General features: G+C 50.5%; 2 long non-coding RNA genes across 2 annotated transcripts; both read right to left on the bottom strand.

Moving 5' to 3' along the window:
* Window positions 1-238: 238 nt before the first annotated feature.
* Window positions 239-1,550, bottom strand: LOC306816465. Its single transcript, XR_013777678.1, has 3 exons — window positions 1,530-1,550; window positions 354-448; window positions 239-272 (listed from the first exon to the last, which is right to left on the bottom strand). It is a non-coding gene; the product is annotated as an uncharacterized lncRNA (long non-coding RNA).
* Window positions 1,551-4,218: 2,668 nt separating this feature from the next.
* LOC306816464 lies at window positions 4,219-21,813 on the bottom strand. Its single transcript, XR_013777677.1, has 3 exons — window positions 21,554-21,813; window positions 20,608-20,678; window positions 4,219-4,929 (listed from the first exon to the last, which is right to left on the bottom strand). It is a non-coding gene; the product is annotated as an uncharacterized lncRNA (long non-coding RNA).
* Between the last annotated feature and the right edge of the window lie 1,301 nt (window positions 21,814-23,114).

The following is a 23,114-nucleotide window of genomic DNA, read 5'->3' on the forward strand; positions in this document are numbered from 1 at the left end:
AAGATCTGGGTTTGTCTGGCAGGAGGGCTTTCCCTGATCACAGAATTACCAGCCCTTCATTTATCATCAGGGTGCGACCTTTAAATACACCTCCTTCAAGTGATCAGTGCTGAGCACACCCCGTGCCTCCTGGAAGAGGACCAAGAGAAATCATGACAGACCTACCAAAAAACCACAGGAGCAGAGCACCTGGAGAGCACTGGGTGCTTCTCAGCCCAACCTCGAGCCAAGACCAGCAGTGGGAGCGAGGAAAGAACCAAGATTTGAGGTTGCTGAAGCAGAGCAGACCAGGCAGTCAGCATCAAGTGATGTTTGCTACTTTAAACCTGCCAGCAAAGAAAGGGAAATCCCACCTGATGAACACCTAGGGCTGTGAGACTCAGCACATCTGGGGAAGGTCAGCAGACAGCCAGCAAGAGAGAGGAGGGCAGATGGCACAAACTGGGACCTATTGGAAAATGTCTTCAAGAACTGGTTTCCTATAGAAAACAGGGTGTCTAAGAACAGTCCTCTTTGTAAAGACAGCTCTAAGTTCTGCTCAGGAGATCTGTTTTCAAAAATTATACTCGAAGTCAAGGTTTGCTGTTGGGAAGGAAGACTGATGTATCTTGTATCTCTGCCCTTGATCAGGAGACATCCCTCTGTTCAGAGAATGGGACACAAGAACCTTTCCACACCACCATCAGCATCTTGCTCTCTCTGCCTTTCTCTATTCTGAACTTGTGCTACCTATCTGGCAGGTATCACATATTTCTTCCACCCCACTCCCCCATACCCAAGCTGCAGTAAGAGGTGAGCCCCATCCACCAACTGGGTTGCAAGACCCTGGAATGACCCTGTGGCATTGCCTGTGTGGTTTGTATAAATAAATTGATGGGGACCCAAGGAGTAGAAGGGGATTTCAGAGAGGAAAAAACCCCATGACAGATCTACAGCTTGAGTAATCTTTACCAGGCTCTGCCACTATCACCAGCCAAGAACCTTCTCTCTGGATATGGGACCACCAAAAGCTCTCCCCTCCCTTGTTCCTCTCCATTTCAGGAGCAGAGAGGTTTACAGTCACAAACACCTCTGGCTCCCCAGAAAATAAATGCATTTTGGGAAGTGCACCACACCTCCAAAAGACCCCCATCCTTCACCCCACTCCATGTCCTGGCATGCCAGCACCCAACACGCACAAAATACAACCTCAAGTCCCAAAACCACATAATTACCAAAACCCTCCATCCCCGCCCCACACACACTGAGCAGATCACAGGCATCACTCTCCAGGGCATGTCTAGTACTGGGTTAAACTTCATGGCCTCAAAACCAACATTTTAAACCCAAAAGAGGAAGCAGAGGGGTGTGACAACATGCCATGCACCAAGCTGTGCGCTCCTACACTCAGGGAAATCTCACCTGAATTCTTACATAAACCCAGCCAAGCCCCGCAGGTGCACCAAGGAAATTAAAACAAAAACCGAGAAAGTGAAAATAAAACCAGAGAAAACGAAAATTAAACCTAAGAAAATTAAAATGCAAACTACCTCCTGCAATATGACGGTTCCCTGGATCAGTTGCTGTACGTCCTCGGGAGTTTTTGAGGAGGACACCTCCACATCAGCAAACCAACAGTACCAAAATGACTGCACCCCATCTTCTGCCTGCAAAAGCTCCAGCTGGTGGGAATTTTTTATTTTTTTTTTCCTACAGCAGTTTGACTCGGAGGTCTGGCCAGACTCACAGCTCTCAAATTCGTTTAATAAATCATCTCCTAACCCCGCCCAGAAGCAAAAGGCAAATCTCTGTCTCCCAGGCACCTCCTGATTGGACTAACGTGCCTCTTGCTAATGACCCTGCGAGGAATAGCACGGCTCGAGTGACGTGTTTATGAAGATAAATATTTTAACTTCACAGTTTAGCGCTGTAAACTCGTTCCAGCCAGAGAGCCTCTTTAAGTTGGTTCCAGGAGAAAAATGCCTCGATAATTAAATTTTTATTTTTTTTAATTCTCTCTCTTTTTATTTTTTTTAAGCTATGAAATATTAATTGCAGTGAAATACGTGGCGTGTCTTTCAGGTGCAATTACTAGCTGCTGGTGGATGAAAAAAAAAAAAAAAACCTGGCTGGTGAAGCCCAGGGAAGGGATGGGAGTGATTTCTCCCCTCGGCAGAGGGAATGCAGCGCTCTGCCCTATCTAATCTCACTATAGCAACGGGAAGACCTTGGCAACCCTGATCTTTACAGTTATTAAGATGGGAGAGCGGGAAGAGTCGGGAGCAGGGTGCCGAGGGATGCTCGGCTGAGAGCCCGAATGCCAAGGAAATAAAGCATCCTGTCTGCCTCGGGGGATGCAGGGTCTGCCAAGCTCCCAGGGTGGGGCAGTAGCCCAAGGCTGGCTCCCCAAAACTTTTTTTTTTTTTTTTGAGGTGGCTTTTTATGCCAAAGAAGAGACATGCATCTCCTCATCACACCCTGGAGAAGGAGCTCCAGCTCCTGCTGCTTGGACCTGCTGGAGGAAGCCACGGAGATGTTCCAAGGGCTGGAGCAACTCAGCTCTGGAGACAGGCTGGGAGAGCTGGGGGTGTTCTGCACAAGACAGCCCCTTTTGCTCTCTCAGAGCATCTGCCTGTAGCTAATGGAGGTTCCTAAGAAAGATGGGGACAAACTTTTAGCAGAGCCTATCGTAATGATGATTTTAAATTTAAATAAGGTAGGTTTCGACTAGGTGGAAGGATAGAATTTTTATGCTGAGGATGGTGAGGTCCTGGCACGGGCTGCCCAGGGAAGTTGTGGCTACTCCATCCCTGCAAGTGTTCAAGGTCAGGCTGGGTGCTGCTCTGAGCAACCTGATCTTTTTCAAGACATCTCTCCTCATTGCAGGGGGTTGGAGAAGATAATCTTCCAACCCAGCTATTCAATTATTCCCTAATTCCCCCAAAGATCTAAGAAGATGCTGCTCTTAAGACCAGGGGTCAAGTCTGCATGTAGCTGCTGCCCCTCAGCCCCATATTCAGCCACAAGGACATGCCCAGAAAGGATGGGGACAAAGAGGCTCCCCCACAAATGCCACCCAGCCTGGGGCTGCCAGCAACCTGCCCCACTGCCATCTCCAGAGATTGCTCACTCTCAGTTCCAGCCAGGATGATTCACACCCAAATGCAAAGGCACAAAGTGCTCAGATCAGTTTATTGCAAAATAGTACATCCTGGTGACTGCCTGGCCCAGAGCCACTTCAGTCCCAGGCTCCCAGACAGCAGGGACAGCCCCAGGGCTAACCTGAAGGCCACCAGCTCCTGCCCACAGCTTGGTCCCACCTGGACAGAACAGAGAGCTGTAGGACTCCTCCCCTAACCAAAAGGGACAATTCACTAAGACCTCATTAGTCCTGCATCCCCCTAAAAGGGGAATTCAGGCTGCTAGAATCTGGAAAACCAGACCCTACAGCTCACTGACCAGCCCTGAGTATCTCCCACCCGTTCTGCTGCACCAGCTCACCATGACAGATACTCACCAGAACAGCTGCTGACTCAGGGAGGGCTGCCTGGGGACCCTCCAAGGCTCAGCAGCTTCCACTGCCATTCACACTGCCAGTAAAAAAGAGCTAATAACCCATTACAAACTTCCAAGGCAGCATGAGTCAGTTTTTTTGATGGCAGAAGTTGTGCTTGTCTCTAGCACTGCTCTTCTTGGCACCTCAAAATCCTGGGATCATGTTCTTCCCACAGCTTCCTCCACTGTCAATTTCCACATAAATTTCCACACAAATTCCTTCCTTCCCAGCAGCCTGATTAGCCCAAAGTTTCTGCACCAGGCTCTAAAGAGCTGCCCCACAACCCAGCCCTAGCAGAGGTGCATGTCCCCAGCTCAGAGCAGCTGGGACAGCCCTTGGTGCTCCATGATGCCTTCTACTCCCCAGCCAGAACTTTTCACACCACCAATGTCCCCAGCTGACTGTTCCAGCCACATTCCTCATGATCCCAGTGTTAACTCCTCCAGGGTTTTACCAGCATTACAACATAGAACAGGCAACTGGGCCAAATCCAGGCAGAGCTACATGCTGCTGGTCATTTTTTCCAAGGAGAAGAAAGAGAGGAAGCCCCCACTTAGCTCTGTTGGGTGAAAAACATCAAGGCAGGCAGTGTTAAAATACCATTATGAATGGAGAAGCAGCAGAAAAAAAACTCACTAAATTAGACAAGCAATCTGATTCCCATTCAAGAAGGTGTAGAAAACTTTAGTCTATGATTTCCACTCCACAGCCAGCTCTTCAGATGGTGAATACTGACCAAATCCCATGGAGCTCTTCAGATGGTGAATACTGACCAAACCCCATGGAGCTGACAGTCACCTACACATCCAACCCCTTAGGACTCTTCTGAGTGTACAAAAGAGGTTTTGCTCACTTTTATATTTTATTTTTGACTGGGCTGGAAAGTACCTCAGTCAAAACACACAGCACCCTCTGTGCACATTAAAACCAAAAGCTCTCAGAGATAAATGTCAAGATTTTAATAACTTGACCTTATCAGGCCAAAACCAGCACACTGCCACACTCCCTGTGTGCCCCCCATCCAGGCAGGAACCAGGGCTGCCAGCAGACTGCCAGGCCATGTCCCAGCAGTGGGAATGCTGCTGGGTAGGGCAGAGGAGGTGAATCAAGAGACAGTGTGTCATCCCAGGCCCGTTCCAGCCTCAGACACCCCCCAGCACCAGGGACCAGCAGGCTCTTGTCACCAGTGACTAAGAGCAACCCTGGCATGGAAGTACCACAAAAACACAGGTGATGTGAAATGGCCCTTTTCCAAGGAGGGAAGGATCCTTTATTACATCCTGTTTATCTCCCATATTACTGAAGGGAAAGCCATGAAGCATGCGATCCTTTCAGGTTCTCTGAATCCACTTAGATTTTATCTCAGGAGCTGGAGCTTTCCAGGAGTGAAATAGCTGCAAGACACAATGTGGATGAAACGAAATCAAATGGAGAGTCTCCAACATGAAAGGCAAACTAAAAGGATGACAGCACTAGTTATACGGAAGGAGAAATAAGGAGGAAAGGAAATTAAAAGCAATTAAAGGGAATTAATTAGAAGGTATGATGGAGCTATGAAAGAGGAAAAACAGCTATGCAGAGTTCACTAAATACCCCCAAACTTTTAATTGTCACACTTGGAACTGCAAGCCCTGGAGGTTCAAAACCCCCCTGGCAGTTTCCAAATGAAAAAAATTCCCATGGCTTAAACAAATTACTTCTTTGCCTCTAAGTCTGAATGGCAGACAAGATTCCAAGCTTCTACTCCAAATCACGAAGACAGAATTGCATCCTGCTCTCCCCTTCAATCCACTGACCAAGGTGGACAGCCCACTCCATCACCTGATAACAGAAATTGGGGCTTCATGCAGAATATTGATGCTGCAGTCCCAAGATTTGGGCTGAATCATTTGCATCTACCCAATGTTCCTGGTAGGGTTTTCAAAAGGCCCTAGGGGTTTTGGGGCCAATGTCTGTGCTTGAAGTCACCAGGATGAGACTTGCTGCTGGGTTAGTCCTGGGGGAGATGGCTGGCACCTGGAGCATCTCACCTCTCATCAAAATGCACTGTTTGCATTTCCACTAAACCTAACAGTCCCTTCCACAGGAACACAGCATGGCTTGGGTTGGAAGGGACCTTACACACCACCTCAACCATCAGCAAGGACATCTTCCACTGTCCCAGGTTGCTCCAAGCCCCATCCAACCTGGCTGGAACTCTTCCAGGGGCAGCCACAGCTTCTCTGGGCAACCTGTGCCAGGGCCTGCCCACCCAAAAAAGAATTTCTTCCCAATATTCCTTTTAACCTTGCCCTCTGGAAGTTAAAAGCCCGATCCTCCCCAGTTCTGAACCATAATGAGGTTCTAAATCAAAACACTGCCATGCAAAGGGCTGCAGAGAGCAGGAGTCCCCTGTTTCTGCAGACCTTCCCTTTGCCAACCACTTTGGTTTTAACCCTGAGAAGTGAGGAAGTTCCCTCTGGAGATCAAAAATTCCTCTTACTAAGGGAATAGTGGTGACAGCTGGGAGGAGCAACAAGAGCTCGTAAAAAAAGCAGGCAGACACTGTTTGTCTTGGCCTTCTGGACATGTATTATTTTCCTGGGATGCAAGCTCCAGCCCAACACTGAAGGCAAGGATGCATGAAACAGAGCCGGGGCTGCCTTGCCAACGTGGAGTTTGTTTCGGAAGAAACTCACCCGGCATTTCTGTGCAGGAAGGAGACAGTGGGGCTGCACAGCCAGGGCTGCTGGATGGTGCCTGGAGAGCACCAGCCAGATCCTCCAGGCTTGGGGAGCCTGCAGAGACCAGGCAGCACCTCAAAAAAACCCACACGGGGAGGTGGGTAAAGCTTAAAGCTCCCTGTGATCTTCCCATGTTCTGCGTCCATCCGTCCATGCCCGATTCCATCAGCTACAAGGCAGATGATGTAGAGGGACAAAGGGACTGTGCCAAAGGCTCTGTCCCCAGCCCTGCCACCCCCTGTGCTTCAGCCACCACTCCACTGGCCTCTTCAGAGACCCACAGAGCCCTGGCTGCGTTTAATTAAGTGACCTCACAGTGATTTACACAACAATAACCCTGTTTCCTAACATACCAGCTTCAGGCAGCTCCCTCCAGTGACAGAACCACACCACTCCAAGGAAAGGGAGAACTTAATTATCAGCTACCCATTACAATTCAGAATTTTTGAAAATCTTCTCTATATTAAAGGCACAGCTAACGTGACACAAAAAATCAACTAATTTTTAACACAAATCAAGGGAGGAATTTTTTCTTCTTTTTTTCTGCTTGAACTGTTTTTGCTTGGACTGCTTCATGCTTTGAAGTTAATTACAACTATTTAGCTTTATACATCACCTGCTCAGAAAGTTACAAGCCTCTCAGGGAGACCTGGTTTATTTGGGACCAGGGTTTGAAAGTCACAGCTGTCACTAGCCCAGCTTCCATTAGGGAGATTAATTTTCCCCAAGATCTTCGGGAAGGTCTGAATCACAGGGTTGGATCCTGATCTTGGTTACACGAGGAAGGGGAGAAAAAACAAAGCTGAGCTGGACTGGCGAGCATCAAACTTCCTGCTGTGGGACTGGACAGGGACATTTGGGACTTTTGAGCAGAATATTTATGCCCTATGTAGAAAAGCAGAGCCCTGACCCAGTGCCAGGAACAGGAACAAGTTAGTAAAATTAATAGCAATAAGCAAATTGTGCTTGGGAAAGTCAGCAGAGCATCAACCAGTGGCCTTGCCTACATGCTGGATGGAAAAGTTTTAGCTGCAGGTCCCTGATGATGCTCATGGGGACCTCTTCTGCTCTGGGGTGTGCCATGGATGACATTCCTCACTCCTAAATTAGGGGAACCTCCTATTCCTCAGCGCCAAATTAACTTAAATTAAAGCAGTGAGAGAACAGCCCAACCCATGGCAAACACCAGGCACTGCTGGGATAACTAGCTTGAGAAAAAACCCCTGCAAACAGCCTGCACCTCCTTCGTCCCCATCCCTCCCAGCTGCTTATCCATCACAGGAGCAAAATTAAACTTTGGGCTTTTAGTAAAAAAGAGAAGAGCACCAAATCAGAGTGTTGCCATCCACACTGAGAACACAGGCAGCACCTACAAGGAAGAAGTAAGTTTAAGCCACCAGATATCAGGCCAATTCCAAGCAAACCCTGAAGAGTCACCAGATAGTTCTTCCATACTCCTACAGATACAGACACCAAAGGGACAAAAGAACTGCCTGGCAGGGCAGGAGCTGGAACAGCTTCAAGAGGAGGGCTGCACTCACAGGGGAGTTGGTACAAACAGGTACCAGTGAACAGTGCCTCCTTCCTGGCTCTCCTTCCTGAAACACACAGGGAAACACAAATCAAGAGCACGTTTTGTGCTGGAACAGAATCTGCTGAAGGATTTTGTCAATGCATCTCAAAGGTAGAGGACTTTCAGTAATTGCCACGCTGAAAATTCAGGAGTGAATTGTGTGTGGTGAGGTCCTGATGCAGGTTAGTGCAAGGAGAGCATCACCACTGGCCTGGAACCAGGTATGGAATGGGCTGGTGGTGTTCAACCAGATATCCACCACTGCAACAAGGTTTTGAGGAGCTGAGCATTTAATTCAGGTTGGGTTTTCTGCCTGCCAAGTCAGCTGCTTTGTGAGTTAGCCCATTTCTTGCAGGGACTCAAGACATGGGCCCAAGAGATGCAGCTCAGCTACACCTCCAGCAAACACCACTGGAGTCAGAAGGCACAGGGAGATGCTCACCTTAAATTTGGGGAACCTGCAATGGAACAACATCACTTTTTCCTTATGACAGCAGCAGAATCCAGCTTACAAATTAAAAGGCTGCAGCCTGTAAGCAATTAGCATACACTTCCCTCTGCATAAGGCTGTCATTGCCAAAATAACTGTAAACCTCTTCTTTAAAGCACAGTCTTGCAGAATTATTCTGCCTCGGGCTCCATTGAGCTTGCAGGGCCCCTGTATTTGCTCCTCAGCTGAGACAGTTGCAAGTTAAGTGCTGAATGGCAGTGTTGCTGCTACAGGGATTGTGCAGCTAAATAATTCAGTAACCAATTACTGTTTAACAATATCCCTCCCCATCATCCCAGCCTCGATCCATCATCCCAGGCCAAGAGAACCCGGCAGAAAGGAGGCAGTGAGAAGCCTCCCCTTGTGATGTAAACACATTGACTCGTGTATAATATACAACTTATTGATCAGAAGACAAGGTATACGGCACATTTTACTGCATGCTAAATGAGGGCTGTAATGAATTGCTGCTTGCCTCCAGGTCATTTGTTTGATTGCCACCTAAGCAAACTGGTGAGGGCGAAAGGTCCTGCCTCTGGGACAGGTCATTGGTGAAATGAGCTGCTGATCAAGAGAAACAAGAGAAGCAGAAAGCAGGACAGTCTAATGCTCTTTCTGTGCACGAGGAACAGGAAAGCTGGTCTTCTCCCTCATCCCCAAAAATGTACGAGACACAACTGTGCTGATGATTTCACCAGGAGCATCAGGGCCAATGAACCCAACCAGGACTTCAGCAATGCTGCCCAACTCAGATTCACCCTGCTCAGGACCTGTCATTGCTCCTGGATCTGAAAACACAGCTGACTTCACATTTAAAGGGTCAGGGATACAGAGCACACACAGCCAGCTGCCCCCTTGGCTATAAGACAAGGGCTGAACCTATTCTTGGTGCTGGGCATGGCCAGAGCTCACCCAGCTTTTCTCCACCGCTGAGGCTCCGCAGAGAAACACGCCTGGTTTTTAAAGATATCCCTCCTGCCCACTTGGTTCCTCCTTTGTGTGGCCTTAAAGCTTTCTTCTGCGCAGCTATAAAAGGGTGTGAGAAAACTTGGAAAGGAAACCCTGGGTGGTACAGACAACTGGAACAAGGAGCAATCTGTGCCCGGGGCAGGGGAGGGGGTGGCAGAGCCCACACGGTGCCAGGCTGAATGGCTGCCGGGGAGGAAATGACACACCACACTATCCTGCTTTTGTCCAGGGGCGAGACCAAAACGCTCCAGAGGAAAAAAGAAAAGCCAGAAAGGGATTATTCTGCCTTGTGTTCTCCCTCCCCTCGCCTCCCTGCCACCCCCAGGCAGGCTACAGGTGACTGCCTCCACATCCTCGCTCCACTGGACCGTGGGGCGTCGTGATCCGAGCAGCGTCTGGCTTGCTTTAGCACTGGGCTTATACCTCCATGATCCTCAGGTTCCTCCCCACTTTTTTATTAGGAGTCAAGACCACCAGGCCCCCCATTGCTGGTTCTGGCTGGGCAGCAGAGATCAGGTGCAGGAACACCCTGTTTTGCTGCTCCCACCATGAGCTGCCAGGGAGATGCTGTGGGCAGGGGGGAATGGCAGTGTCCCCCAGCTCTGCCTGTGTGCAAGGTGACACCCAGCACACACTGGTGGCCTCCTCAAACCCTGTGTCCCAAAGGGTTTGTGACTCCGGCAGCGTACTGGCTGCACTCTCTGGAAAAATGAAGACTTAAAAACTTTTTTGACCTAGTTTTTCCAAGTTTAAGCTCAAAACTTGAGTGTTTTCCAATCCCTCCACTCTCACCTGTCCTGCTCCCACATCAGAGGTCCTCTTCCTTCACCACAGCTGTGGGATTTCCCCAGCAGCCATCACTGGGATAATCCTGTCCCCAAAGGCTTCTCTCCTCCTTGCACACAACTGAGGCTTGTACCAGGGTCAGATCCTTCACCCGCAGCTCATGAACCATCTCTCAAATGCCCAAACAACTTCTGAAGCTTCAACCCACCACATCACATGTTTTTTCTCAATCTCTTCTCTTTTTCCCAGTGTTACAGTATCTTATCTATTGTGTCATTCCTTGTAAAGGACCAGAACTGACGACTTCAATACTCAGCCAAAACTCACTCTCTGGGCCACTTCTCACTCCTCACTTCAAGCTTAACGAAAACAAACATGGCAGAAATCAATTTTCATATAAATTAAGAAGCCCACCCTGAAAGGAACCAAAACATGTACTGCACATACCCATACTGATGGTGCATTTCATTAAAAACAAAAACCCCACGGGAACCCAACTAAACAACTGTCCACAGACACAAGCTCTCCTTCTGCATCACATGAGCATTTCAAAAGGCCAATACTAGGAACAAATTCCTCCTTCTCAGGGTGGGGAGGGACAGGCTATTCAGAGCAGCTGTGGCTGCCCCTGGATCCCTGGCAGTGTCCCAGGCCAGGCTGGACAGGGTTTGGAGCAGCCTGGGACAGTGGAAGGTGTCCCTGCCCATGAGATTCCCTCCACTTTCACCTGGTAAAAATCATCACAGCAGCTCTTCAGCCCAGCTCTCACTCTTAAACACACCAGGAGTTCTTTGACTACAGGAGCTATAAAACCTTCTGTCCATCCCACAGCTGGCTAGGGCCCTCAGTGCTAGAAGCTCTAAGCAACAAAAAACCCAAAATTATCAAGTGCAGAAGACATATCCAGGTCATATTTTTCTACTTCTGCATGCCAGAGCTTTTTCCTCTTTAAGGAAAACCCAGTGCTTCTCCTTTTATTCCTCTTTCAACGAACAACTTCCAAACTTTAAAGTCAAAACAATAAAAACAAACCAGCTCTTCACTCCTATCATTAATTTAATATCAGGTGCAGGACAGTGGGCCTTACAAAGCTGGACAGTGAGTTGGTTGATAGAAATAGTCTGGCTTTTTCCCATTAAATTCACTTTTGTAGCGTTAATGTGCAATCCCACCACTGCCACCAACCAAGAGGAGGATGGGCAGGGAGCAAGCACGTGGCTTGGGGATTTTGGTGCCTTGTCAGGTCTCAGTGAGCCTCAGTGAGCTACAGCCCCTCTGCATAAACAAAAACTAGAGGCAGAAGAGGGTCAGAAATGGTGCAGGTGTCTCAGCTGACACCACACCAGGCATCACGAAGTCACCTTGCTGAGTACAACTCAGTGAGGAACACCCCAAGACTGAAGGTCTGCCACTTCTACATGGATCCAACCTTGAACAAGAAGGGCTGCAAACCTCCCTCAAGGGGCTCTGCAGTGCTCAGTCTTGGCTCAGGAGGATTCTCTTTTCCTTTTGCCCTCCACGAAGACTCATCTTGAGCACGTCCAGCTCCGAGGAAGAGAAAAACCTGAGCACTGTCCCTCTGGAAAACAGCATCCAGTACCAGCACAAACCTTCCCAAGCCCAACCATGTACCAGCCACCCACCACAGTCTCCTCATCACCACCCGTCCCTAATCCAAAGAGAAAAGCTGCTCCATGCACATACATGACCTTGTTACACTCTTAATTAATTAATTGATTGATAACCTATAGGTCTGGCTGGCCAGCCAACTTGCCACACCTGCAGCAGAGCCTTCTCTTGCCCAGCTGATGAAGGACCTGACCTGGATGGGGCTGGACTGTGAGCTCTGCCTCTGGGAAGGGAAGAGCCCATGGGAAGGTGGGGAAAGGATCATCCTGGTGATGGACTCTGGGAAGACCAAGCACAAGGTCAGAGTGATGGAGACACTTGGGATGGGGGAGCAGGAGAGGACAATGCCCAGCATGAAGCACAAAGGGAAGGAAGATTTACCCCTCTGGGTCATCTCAATCACCTGGGTGTCCCCAGGACATGAGTCAGCAGACACTCCTTAGCCAGCCCAGCCACCCAAGGCACCAGCAGCCCCGGGGCCAGAGCAGTGTGGGGAGCCCTGAGGAAGCACTGAAAGGAGCCACCAGCCTCAGGGCACACTGTCTGAACGTCTGCATATTGGAAACCACTTAAAAACACCCCCTAATACCAACAAAAATAGCACAAGAGATGCAAACCCACAACTGCAAATACACCAGGGGTGCACACCCCACACCAAACCCACCAGAGTGGCTGCCAAAACCCCCAAAGATGTTCCCATCCCCAGGAGCTCACGGTGGAGCATCAGATGAGGCAGAGGGTGAGAGGAAAAGGTGTTCAGTGTGGCAGAAAAATGGTCTGTGGGTTGGGGTTTGTTGGTTTGGGGTTTTTTTTAAACCACACCTGCACATCATCCACTCATTTGTGCCCCTCCAGACTCATCCACGCACTCACCACTTGCAAAGCTGCTTCCCAACAAGGACCAACTTTGTTAAGAAAAAGTACAGGGCCGGAGGCAAAATTAGCTTTTTTGTCTCCCAAACAGGCAATTATCTCTTGCACAACCATGCAAGTCTAAAACGCAGGAGAGACAATACTAAGATTTACTAAAATGGTGCCTTTAAAGTACAAATTGTTGCAACATGTGAAAATAACATGGGAGAACTGCAGTTGTGGAAAATTTGGAGTACTTTTTATTTTATAGTTTTCAGGCATACCAGGCTCCCAATCGAGGTGACCCAAAAAAAAACCCACTACTTTCAGCTGTGCTACGCACAACACCCCATTTTTAGACTATTTTAGAGGAGGAAAAATGATCTGCTTCTCTGCTCCTACTGAAGATCCACAGATATGTTCCTTTAAATATTTAAAGGGAGCTTATAAAAAAGATGGAAAGGGACTTTTTACATGGGCATGCAGTGATAGGATAAGGGAGAAGTGTTTTAAACTCAGAGTTTTAAATTTAGATTAGATGTTACTGTGAGGGTGGAGAGGCCCTGGCACAGGTTTCCCAGAGAAGCTGTGGCTGTCCCATCCTTGGAAGTGTCCAAGGCCAGGCTGGACAAGGCTTGGAGCAGCCTGGGATAGTGGAAGGTGTCCTGGATGAGCTTTAAGAACCCTCCCAACCCAAACCATTCTATAGAAGACATTTAAAAAGGCATCAAAACATAACAGAGACTGTGCTGCAGGAGTCTGTATGTACATGTACAGACAAATCTGCTTAAATTGGATACTCAAGTTACATCAGATCAAAAAACTTAAGTTAACACTCTATTTCATATTTTGAAGACAAACCTAAAATGGGTCATTTCTAACCTGGTATCATTAATTTACATGTCAATGTTTGTTTAGTGAAGCCTATCTATCCTGGGTCACTGTAACCTTAAAACCTGAACACGGGAAATTAATGCATCACAGTATTAATTACATGTTACAAAACGACTAATTTTACAGCCTAATAGTTTGAAACAGTTAAAAGAAACCCTGCTGCTTGTGTCCTGCTTGCAATTCACATGACAACTCTGCGCTTCTGATCAGGCTGACCAAGATGTATTTATCTTCTTGTGGGGAAAACAAACAACTGCATATCAGACATTAATTTAATTAATCTAGGGCGCCAGCCAGCACCAGCTCTGCACCAGTCATAGAAGAACAGAATAAATACCCTGACCTGGAAAGACCCACAAGGACCATCAAAGCCCAGCTTCTGGCCCTGCACAGGACAGCCCAAATAATCACAATTCCTGGTGCCTTTGGATCAGAGAGAAGATCAAGGTCTCCAGTACAGAATTCCAGCCTCAAAAAAGAAAATCTGAAGTGGAAACATCCAAAGAAGAGGACAACTCACAAAAGGTTGACCAGTAGCAGCACTGGCCACAAATCCCTGCTGAGCAACCTCAGTGACTACCAACAGCCATCTCCTCTCCCCTGTCTAATTCATAATCAAGATGCTCAAAAGTGAAGTTAATACCCCAAATACGTTCTCTCACATCTCCTGGACTCCAACCCGAGCTGCCTGCTGAGCTGGCTGAGGTCACCATGCTCCTGCCCACCCTTCCCTCGGCTCCACTTTGATCGCGCGCTCACCGCAGAGCAAGGCAACCTAAAAACAAAGGCCCCAAAGGGATCCATATTTCAAACTTGCCAGTGGCTTCTGACTCGTGCCCCTGTGCCAAGGCACAACAGGCTCTACAGAAGGGCTCATCTCCGTGGCAGTCATGGAGTTCATCTCCTGCCAGTTAGCTTGAGGACCCTACATTTGCTAATGCTGATTTGGTTACTGCCGTGAGACTGGATCAGGCATGCAAATCCTCAGGTCCCAGGCTAGACAAAGCCTGGAGAAAGGAGAAGGCTGGAGCAAACCAATATGTAAAAATAGGATTTCTTTATTAAAATGAAAAAAAAAAAAGAGGGAGGCAAGAAGGAAACTTTTCTTCTCCCTCCCAACCTCCTTCTCTGATGTTTGTTGTTAAACATGATGCAATGAGGGCTCCCACAGCACTGGAAAGGTTCCTGCCACCAGGAACGGAGTCCAAGAGGTCCCACAGGACAAAGGCCACCTTGTAGGCTGGTAGATGTTGTACCCACTAGACAGAAAGTCTGCAAAAAGCAGCAGCAGCAGGTTGAGAAGCTTCACTTCTCTCAGCAAATCAGCAACTCATAAGGCTACTTAGGGCTTGACTGGCAGGTCAAGGGAGAGAATTCTGCTCTTTCTACTCTGTTCAGGTAATGACTCACCTGCAGAGCTGCTTCAGCCCTGGGCTCCAGCAGCACAAGGAGGTGGAGCTGCTGCAGCCAGTGCAGAGGAGGCAGGAGATGCTGCAGGGCTGGAGCCCCTCTGCTCTGGAGCCAGGCTGGCAGAGCTGGGGGTGCTCAGCTGCACAGAGAAGGCTCCAGGGAGAGCTCAGAGCCCCTGGCAGGGCCTGAAGGGGCTCCAGGAGAGCTGCACAGGGACTGGGGACAAGGCAGGGACAGGACACAGGCAATGGCTCCCAGTGCCAGAGGGCAGGGCTGGCTGGGATATTGGGGAGGAATTGCTGGCTGGGAGGGTGGGCAGGGCTGGCACAGGGTGCCCAGAGCAGCTGTGGCTGCCCCTGCATCCCTGGCAGTGCCCAGGGCCAGGCTGGATGGGAATTGGAGCAGCCTGGGACAGTGGAAGGTGTCTCTGCCCATGGCAGAGGGTGGAATTGGATGAGTTTTAAGGTCCTTTCCAGCCCAAACCATTCTGTAACTTTCCAGAGCATCATGCACCCCATAACCCAAAGGATCCCATATTTCTTGGTTAGCAAAGGCAACGACTTTCAGATAAGCCATAGAGCTGCTGATTTTACCCACTGAAGGACATAAATAAAATGTCCACATCATGTTCATAGGGGTGTCCAATAATTTCCAATAGGGTTCATGCTATTTGTGGACCCAAATTTTCCCTGCAGCTACGAGCAGAAGAAGTAATTTTGCATTTAGGGTCCTGAACCATGATGCAGCTTTGTTATTAAACAGCTGACACTACCCTGAAGCCTGGGAGCAGGGTTTTATGTGCATGTGAGAGTTTACAGAGCATTTGTGTGTCATTTCTGATGAATGGTGCTGCATAAATGTTAGATCTTCAACCCATTGCTCTCGCAAATACTATTTCTTCCCTTATTTATTTGTATTGCTGTAATTCATTCAGGTGCCAACCATGACTGAGGCCGTGCCATCAATATGCAGCCTGACAACAGCAGCAGGAGACAACAGCAGCTCTGCAGATCACACAGGAGAACAGGAAGAATCTTGGCTGGTGCTGGTGGGGAATGGTTGTAAAGCCAGAGAATGTCCTCAAATCCCAAGGAAAACCCCAGCAAAGCAAGCCAAGCTCTGAGGCACAGAGCACTCACCAAAGGGTTTAACCAGAAGAGAAACCCCATCTCTGGCACAACATGGGGTCCCAGACAGCCCTTTCCAATGGAGGTGTGTGTGCCCCCAAAACACCTAGACCATGAGGAACTAACAGGCCAGCAGATCAGGCTTCTGCAAAGCTGGTCCCAGATCAGAGAACCACAGAATTTTTAAGGCTGGAAAAGCTCTCTAAAACTGAGTCCTACCATTCCCCCAGCACTGGCAAGCCCAACACCAACACATTGGTCTCCAGCTGCCATATCCACATGGCTTCTAAATCCCTGAAGGAATGAGGACTCCACCACCACCCTGGGAAGACCATGGCAATATTTGCCAACACTTTCCATGAAAAAATTTTCACTAATATCAAATTTGAACTGCCTTGGTGCAACTTGAGGCCATTTCATCTTGTCCCTGTGGTTTGTCCTGGCTGTGAGAGCCTCCCTAGCTGCCCTGGAGACCTGTTTTCCCACAGGAGCAATAAACACACACCCCAGCACTGGTTTGTATGGACCAGCAGGATCAGATGCTATCAGCCCACAGCTCTCCTCTGCTCCAAAAGCACCCTGAGGCAGCGTGCAAGCCCTGCTGCTGGTGCACTGGATTTGCAATACCCCAGCTCTGGCCTGGCAAGGTGTGTCCTGCACTGCCCCTGATGAAGCCAACACAATGTGCAGAAGCAGGATGATGTGGTCCACCAGCACCCCTGGGAATCTGGGATAGCTCATGCCAGCCACTGTGCCACCTCCTGTGCCTGTGCCAGGTGTTCATCCCGTGAAGCACCTGCATGTGGACATCCTCCAAGCTGCTGCCACCCCCAGCCACACCTGACAAAGTGTCACCAGGGTGGGCAGGACCTCCAAGCCATGAAGGTCTGCCAATATCCCAGTCCTGCTCCCTAGGAATTGTACCAGAGCCTCCCAGCAGCAACAGAGCTGCCCCCTGATTGTCCTTGCCCAGGTGGCAGCTCTGTTGCCCCCACAGTTTTAATTCTTCTGAGCCCTGCTCTGGAGCAACTCCCTTTGGTCCTGCAGAACTGCTGGACAGGGAGCCAGCAGCCTGACAAGGACCTCCACTCTCCACCTGTCTTTTCCTTGCTCCTCCAAAAAACCCCATGCAAAGCCTTACCAACCAGCCAGGCACCTCCCAGTGACAGTAATGGAGAACTAATGTCTCATTAAATAAATGAAGCAGATTAATGAGAAGAGTGACTGTTGTTTCTTTGAGCTGGTCATGGTGAGATAAAAGGCAAAGCAAGACTCGGATCCCTTTTCATAGGAGTGCTGTAAAATGAGTGGCACAGACTCAGCAGAGCTGAAAATACAGGGCACGACACACTTCTCCCTCCAAACACACCTGACACTTCCTTCTCTGCACTTCTTTTTTTCTCCCATACCCTCTCTGGAAAAACCAAACTTCATTCATAACAGAATCAAACTATTTCCTTTTTTATTCTAATGTTTCCTTGTTTTTTTAATAGACGACCATCTGGGAGTGGGGGAGTAGAAAGGAAGCCCTGAAGCTTTTCAGACACAATAAATAAATTATATTTAAAAAAAAAAGAAGTATGATTAAAACCAAAAAGCATAAACAAACAAGCCATGTTACCCAGAATAATGACTTCGGGGAAAAGCGCCAAAAAAATTGTATAAGCTTCTGGAGCGTGGCAAGAGAAGAGAAGAGAACAGAAAGTCCTCACTGCTGAAGAGAATGTGCCACTGCAGTGGGACAGAGGTTGGGACTACAGGGATGCCCTGGGCAAGCCAGGAGGGAGAAGGGTTTCACATAGACTTAGACCTCAAGTTTGTCTTCAGGCACCTGATTTTGGTAACTGCAAAGCTCCAGTCTAGGCACTCTCAGACCTTTTCAGTGCATTGTAATTTAATCTGCTCCTCTCTCGTGAGACCCCACCTGGAGTCAAGCTCGGGAACCCTCAGCAAATGAAGGAAGTAGAGCTGCTGGAGTGAATCCAGAGGAGGCAGGAGATGCTGCAGGGCTGGAGCCCCTCTGCTCTGGAGCCAGGCTGGCAGAGCTGGGGGTGCTCAGCTGCACAGAGAAGGCTCCAGGGAGAGCTCAGAGCCCCTGGCAGGGCCTGAAGGGGCTCCAGGAGAGCTGCACAGGGACTGGGGACAAGGCAGGGACAGGACACAGGCAATGGCTCCCAGTGCCAGAGGGAAGGGCTGGCTGGGATATTGGGAAGGAATATTGGATGTGAAGGTGGGGAGATTGCCCAGAGCAGCTGTGGCTGCCCCTGGATCCCTGGCAGTGCCCAAGGCCAGGCTGGACAGGGCTTGGAACAACCAGATCTAGCTGAAGATGGCCCTGCTGATTAAGGTTCCCTTGGGCTCACTTCTCAAGCTTGTCCAGGTCCCTCTGGAATCCATCCCATCACTCAGGCACGTCAACTACGCTCAGTTCAGTGTCATCTGCAAACACAAACCCCTCTGAGCTATTCTTGTCCTACAGCTCCATCATTTTCAGCAGCAGCATGCCGTATTCTGCAGGAATGACAAACTTGGGGCACACAGGGTGGATGGCATTACCCAGAACAAATCTGATTTCTTCGTGAGGGCAGCACAGAGGGATGCACCCATTACTCCTGCACATTTTGGGGGGGATACTTTGAAGTCAGGAGTCTCCAGCCTGATGCAGTGCATTAAAAAAGTAACAGGGTTCCTCATGAAATCTGCGGTGAGGAGGAGAGGGACAGCATGCAGCATTGAGACAGGACTAGCAGAAAATGGGCCAGCACAGGCAGCCATGCTCCTGAGATACTGACACTGCAGCAGAGAAGATAAATGACTGGCCCAAGGCCACGCAGCCAGGCAGTGTCCCCTCTACATGACTTTCAATCCCCGCTCCAGCACAGGATTGCTGAGGGATCCTTCAACAAAATGTTATATTGGCTTCGAAATCATGAGATTTATTTTACACCTGAACACACTCACACATATAAATGTGCTTTTTTTTTCTGCCTCTTTCTCTTGCCTCTACTCAGATGTACCCAAGCACGTCTTAAAACCTCTCTGAATAACCAGAAAAAGTAAAAACTTTGTGTTTCCCTGCTAAAGGACTCATAGGGTTTAACTTGACTCCAGGAGCTTCACAATAAAGCAGGATGCTGCCAGCAGTCCCACCTGGCAAATCAGTGCCTGTATTCACAATTGCACACCCGGAGACTCTGCAAATATTTCCTAGAAGCTATAAACCCCATCCCAACAATTGCAACAGGAGCAGGGATAAATTAGCTGAAGCCTGTCACTTGGTGAAGTCACGCTGGAGGAGATCCATCCAGGTAATCCATCTTTCTGCTGTGTTATACAATGACACAGTAATGGCCAGCCCAGAGGGATTTCCTTCAGGAAAACTCAACTGTTACTAAAATGGTAAGTTAATACCAAGCAAGAACTCAGCCGTCATTAGACCGAAGGATAGAGATGACAGGGAGTAAAATATTACAATCCCTATTCAAATATTTTTATTTACAAGAGGGCAAATAAATAGACCTATCTGTAGGCTGCAAAGAGAGGAGGCTAGGATTAAAGGAGAGAAGAAAAAAAAGACCTGCACACATCGATTCCATCTTTGCCATTTTTCCTAATAAATAGCCTGGCATGGCTGTGCTGATGGGTAGCTGGGGTGGAGGAGGGCACGCTGCCCAGCTCTCACAGGGACACAGGACACAAATCTGAGCTCAGGCTCTGCCCTTTTGTGTTGATTAAAAAAAAAAACCTAAGAAGAAAGGAAGAAAGCAAGAAAAGTTATGTGGCTAATAAAGGGCTCTATTGTGCCATCAATTTTTTAAGCTTTAATGATTTCGGGAGGAAGTTCAGCTCAGCAATCAATAGCACAATATGGGCAGGAGGGCTCGGAGGAAATTCAGCGCCGGAGCTGCGGCGAGGGCTGGAGGAAAGGGGGGCTCAGAGGAAGGGGGTTCCCCTCCTTCGGGGGGTAGGGGGGCTCCCAGGACCCTGTACAGGCTGGAGACCCTGTCCCCTCCTGTTCAGTGTGAGCTCCCTCTCCTGATGCACAGAGCATGCAGCCAGGGGACAGCGGGGACATTTGGGGATACCGCGGCAGCTGCCACGGCAAGGGAAGTGGGAAAGCACCCACGCCAGCTGGGATGGTCACCCCACACCTGAGGGGACTGAGCACATTCCAGGGACACTCACAGCACACCAGGGACAGCCCAGGGAGCATCACCCCACACCAAGCATATCCCAGAAATTATCACCCCACACCAAGCATATCCCAGAAATTATCACCCCACACTCCCCACACTGGGATTGAGCACAGCTCTGGGATGGTCACCCCACACTAGGCACATCCCAGGGACGATCACCCCATGCTGAGCATATCCCAGAGACGATCACCCCACACTCCCCGCATCTGGGTTTAGCACATCCCAGAGATGCTCGCCCCACTCCATGCCCATCCATCCCCGGGATGCTCGCTGCACACTCCCCACACCCGGGCTGTGCCCATCCCAGGGACACTCTCCCGCAGCCCCACCTGTCCCTAAATCCCACAGCCCGGGGCACAAAGACAGTCCCCCCACACCCCCGGCTCCGGGCAGCCCCGCTCCTGCCCGCAGCGGCGGACGTACCTCATGGCCGAGGCTCGGTGCTGCCGCCGGGGTGCGGGGCTGTCCGGGGGATGATCCTGCGCCAGGCAAACCTAAAAGACACGGTGACACAGCGTCAGGCTCTCCAGCATCAGCGGGGACAGCGCCTCGCCCCAAGTGCCACCCTGGACAGGAGCCACAGCCGGCTCACAGTTGTCACAGGCACTGGAAGCATCTGGGTAAAAAAAAACAGGGTAAAAACCTACAGAGGGATTCCCAGCAATGGGGAGATCCCGAGCTGCAGAGGTGCAATGGAGAAAGAATGGGACGGGACGGGACGGGATGGGACGGGGTCACCCCGCGCATCCCGTCCTTCGCTGGAAGGAAAAGCCGATCCTTGTAAGTTGATCCTAAGCGTCAGCGAGCGCTTGGCGGAGCGGGACCGCATCGGCTCCACCGCCAGCCGCAGCAGGCAGCAGGAACTCGGGCGAAACTTTTGCCACGATCCAGGGGATAATAATAAAAAATTACTAATAGCAATTAATCAGAAAAAAAAAATAAAAATAAAAACAATTCACCGATAAAAATAACTAAGGACCGTTAGCAAAGAAGAACGGGGGAAATATCCGACCTGGGAGCCAGGAGCGCCGGTGACAGCAGCGCTGGCTCTGCGTGATGCTGCCGCAGCTCGGGGACTCAGCGGGAGGAACGGGCACGGTCCCCGGGCACCGGGAGGGACGGAGGGAGGGACGGGAGGGGAGGGGAGATGGAGGAGGGGGGCTGCCACCGCCTCCCCCGCAGGAGGGTCCTGGCAGGGCTGGGCATTCAGGGACCCCTCGTTCCACCCCCGTCGGTGAAGCAGTTCCCACCCGGGAATGCCGACAGGGAGGAAACAGAGCGTTATTTTAAAAACAGCGAACAAAATGGGGGGGGGGGGGGGGGGGATAATAATAATAATAATAATAAAATAAACAAAATCAGAACTTACCGTCTAAAACGAATCAGCAGGGAGGGATCCGAGGGCAGCGCAGCGTGGGGGGGAGCATCGCCCCCGCCGTGGGACGCGACGGGACGGGGCGGGGCGGCTCCGCGCACCTCGAGGGGGCAGCGGCGGGGGATGGCGACGGACACAGCACCGCGACGGGCACCGCGGCACCGCCCGCCCCGTCCGGCGGCGCTGGCCCGCGGCTGCGGGCGGCTCGGCGGCGGTGGCGAGCGAAGGGCCCGGATGTCGCTGGCCCCGCGCCGGGGGGGCCACTCGGGACGCGTGAGGGTGGGGGGGGGGGGGGTCCTGCCCGCCCCGTCGGGGCACCGGGCGCTGCCACGTGGGACCGCCGGGGGGGGGCGCCCCACCCTTCTCGCTCTCGCTCCCGCTCTCTCTGTCTCCCCCCCGCCTCCCCCCCCCCGTCCCCGCCGGGCTTGACAGGTCCACGCGACCAAACAAACCGCGGCGGACGGGCGGGCGGTGCGGCCAATGAGAGCGCGCGGCGGGGAGGGTCAGCCAATGGGAGAGCGCCAGGGGCGGGACAGCCTGAGGGGAGCGCGGTGGAGGCGCCGCCCCGGGGTCAGAGCGCCGCCCGCTGCCCTCGGTGTGCGGGGCTGGCAGGGTGCGAGGGCTGGGGTAATAGGGAGGGGGAATGGCCTGAGTGGGAATGAGCCCGAGAGATCATCCACTCTCATCTCCTGCCATGGGCAGGAACGCCTTCCGCTATCCCAGCTTGCTCCTAGCCCCGTCCATTCTGGCCCTGGACCCTTCAGAGATCCTGGGGCAGCCGCGGTTTCTCTGGGAAACCTGTGCCAGGGCCTCACCACCAGCATCCTCAAGTCATTCTCCCAGAGCTTCTCCTCCTCCCCAGCTTGGATTGATCCCGGGGGTCGCCTCACTTCAAGCACAGCATCAGCTCTTGGTCTTGTTAAACCTCACAGGTTCCCATGGTCCCATGTGCCACAGTGTTTGATGATACCAGACTCTAGCATGGGGATAAAAAAAAAAAAGCAATACCTGGAGCAGAGTGGTACTCCAGCATCATGATCCTGCTGTGAGACCCCCAATCCCTGTCACTGGCTTTGTGAACTCTTGGAATTCCTTGTCCCTGCTGGGATCCAGCGCCTCTGGATCCTCTCTGCAGCCCTTTCCTGGTTGCCTCTCTCTGCCTGCATTCTCCTTTGAGGAAGAAACCTTCCTGACATGTTTGGTTTCCATGCTTGTGTGGATCACAACTTCAGGTGCCACCAGCTGCCCTGTGTGTTGTTAGACAACCATCCCTCAAGCCAACCTGACAAAACCTGCGGGTGATCCTTTATCACTCCTCAGCCTTTCAAGGATTTGCAGGGAAAATGATTTGCAGGGAAAATAGGCAAAGAACACACCTAAATCTAAGAAATCTCTGAAATTTGGATATCAGTAAGCCCCCCTTACATCTTTAGTGATGTTGGCGCAAAACTGGTATTCTAAAAGGCGCCATTTTTTTTCTTTTTGGCAGTTTTCTTTGGCAGGGTGTTTCGGAAATTCAGGATTTTTGTCTTCCTTTTTTGTTTCTTTTTTATTT

The sequence above is a fragment of the Erithacus rubecula genome (genome assembly GCF_903797595.1).
Source record: "Erithacus rubecula genome assembly, contig: scaffold_612_arrow_ctg1, whole genome shotgun sequence".
Classification (NCBI taxonomy): domain Eukaryota; kingdom Metazoa; phylum Chordata; class Aves; order Passeriformes; family Muscicapidae; genus Erithacus; species Erithacus rubecula.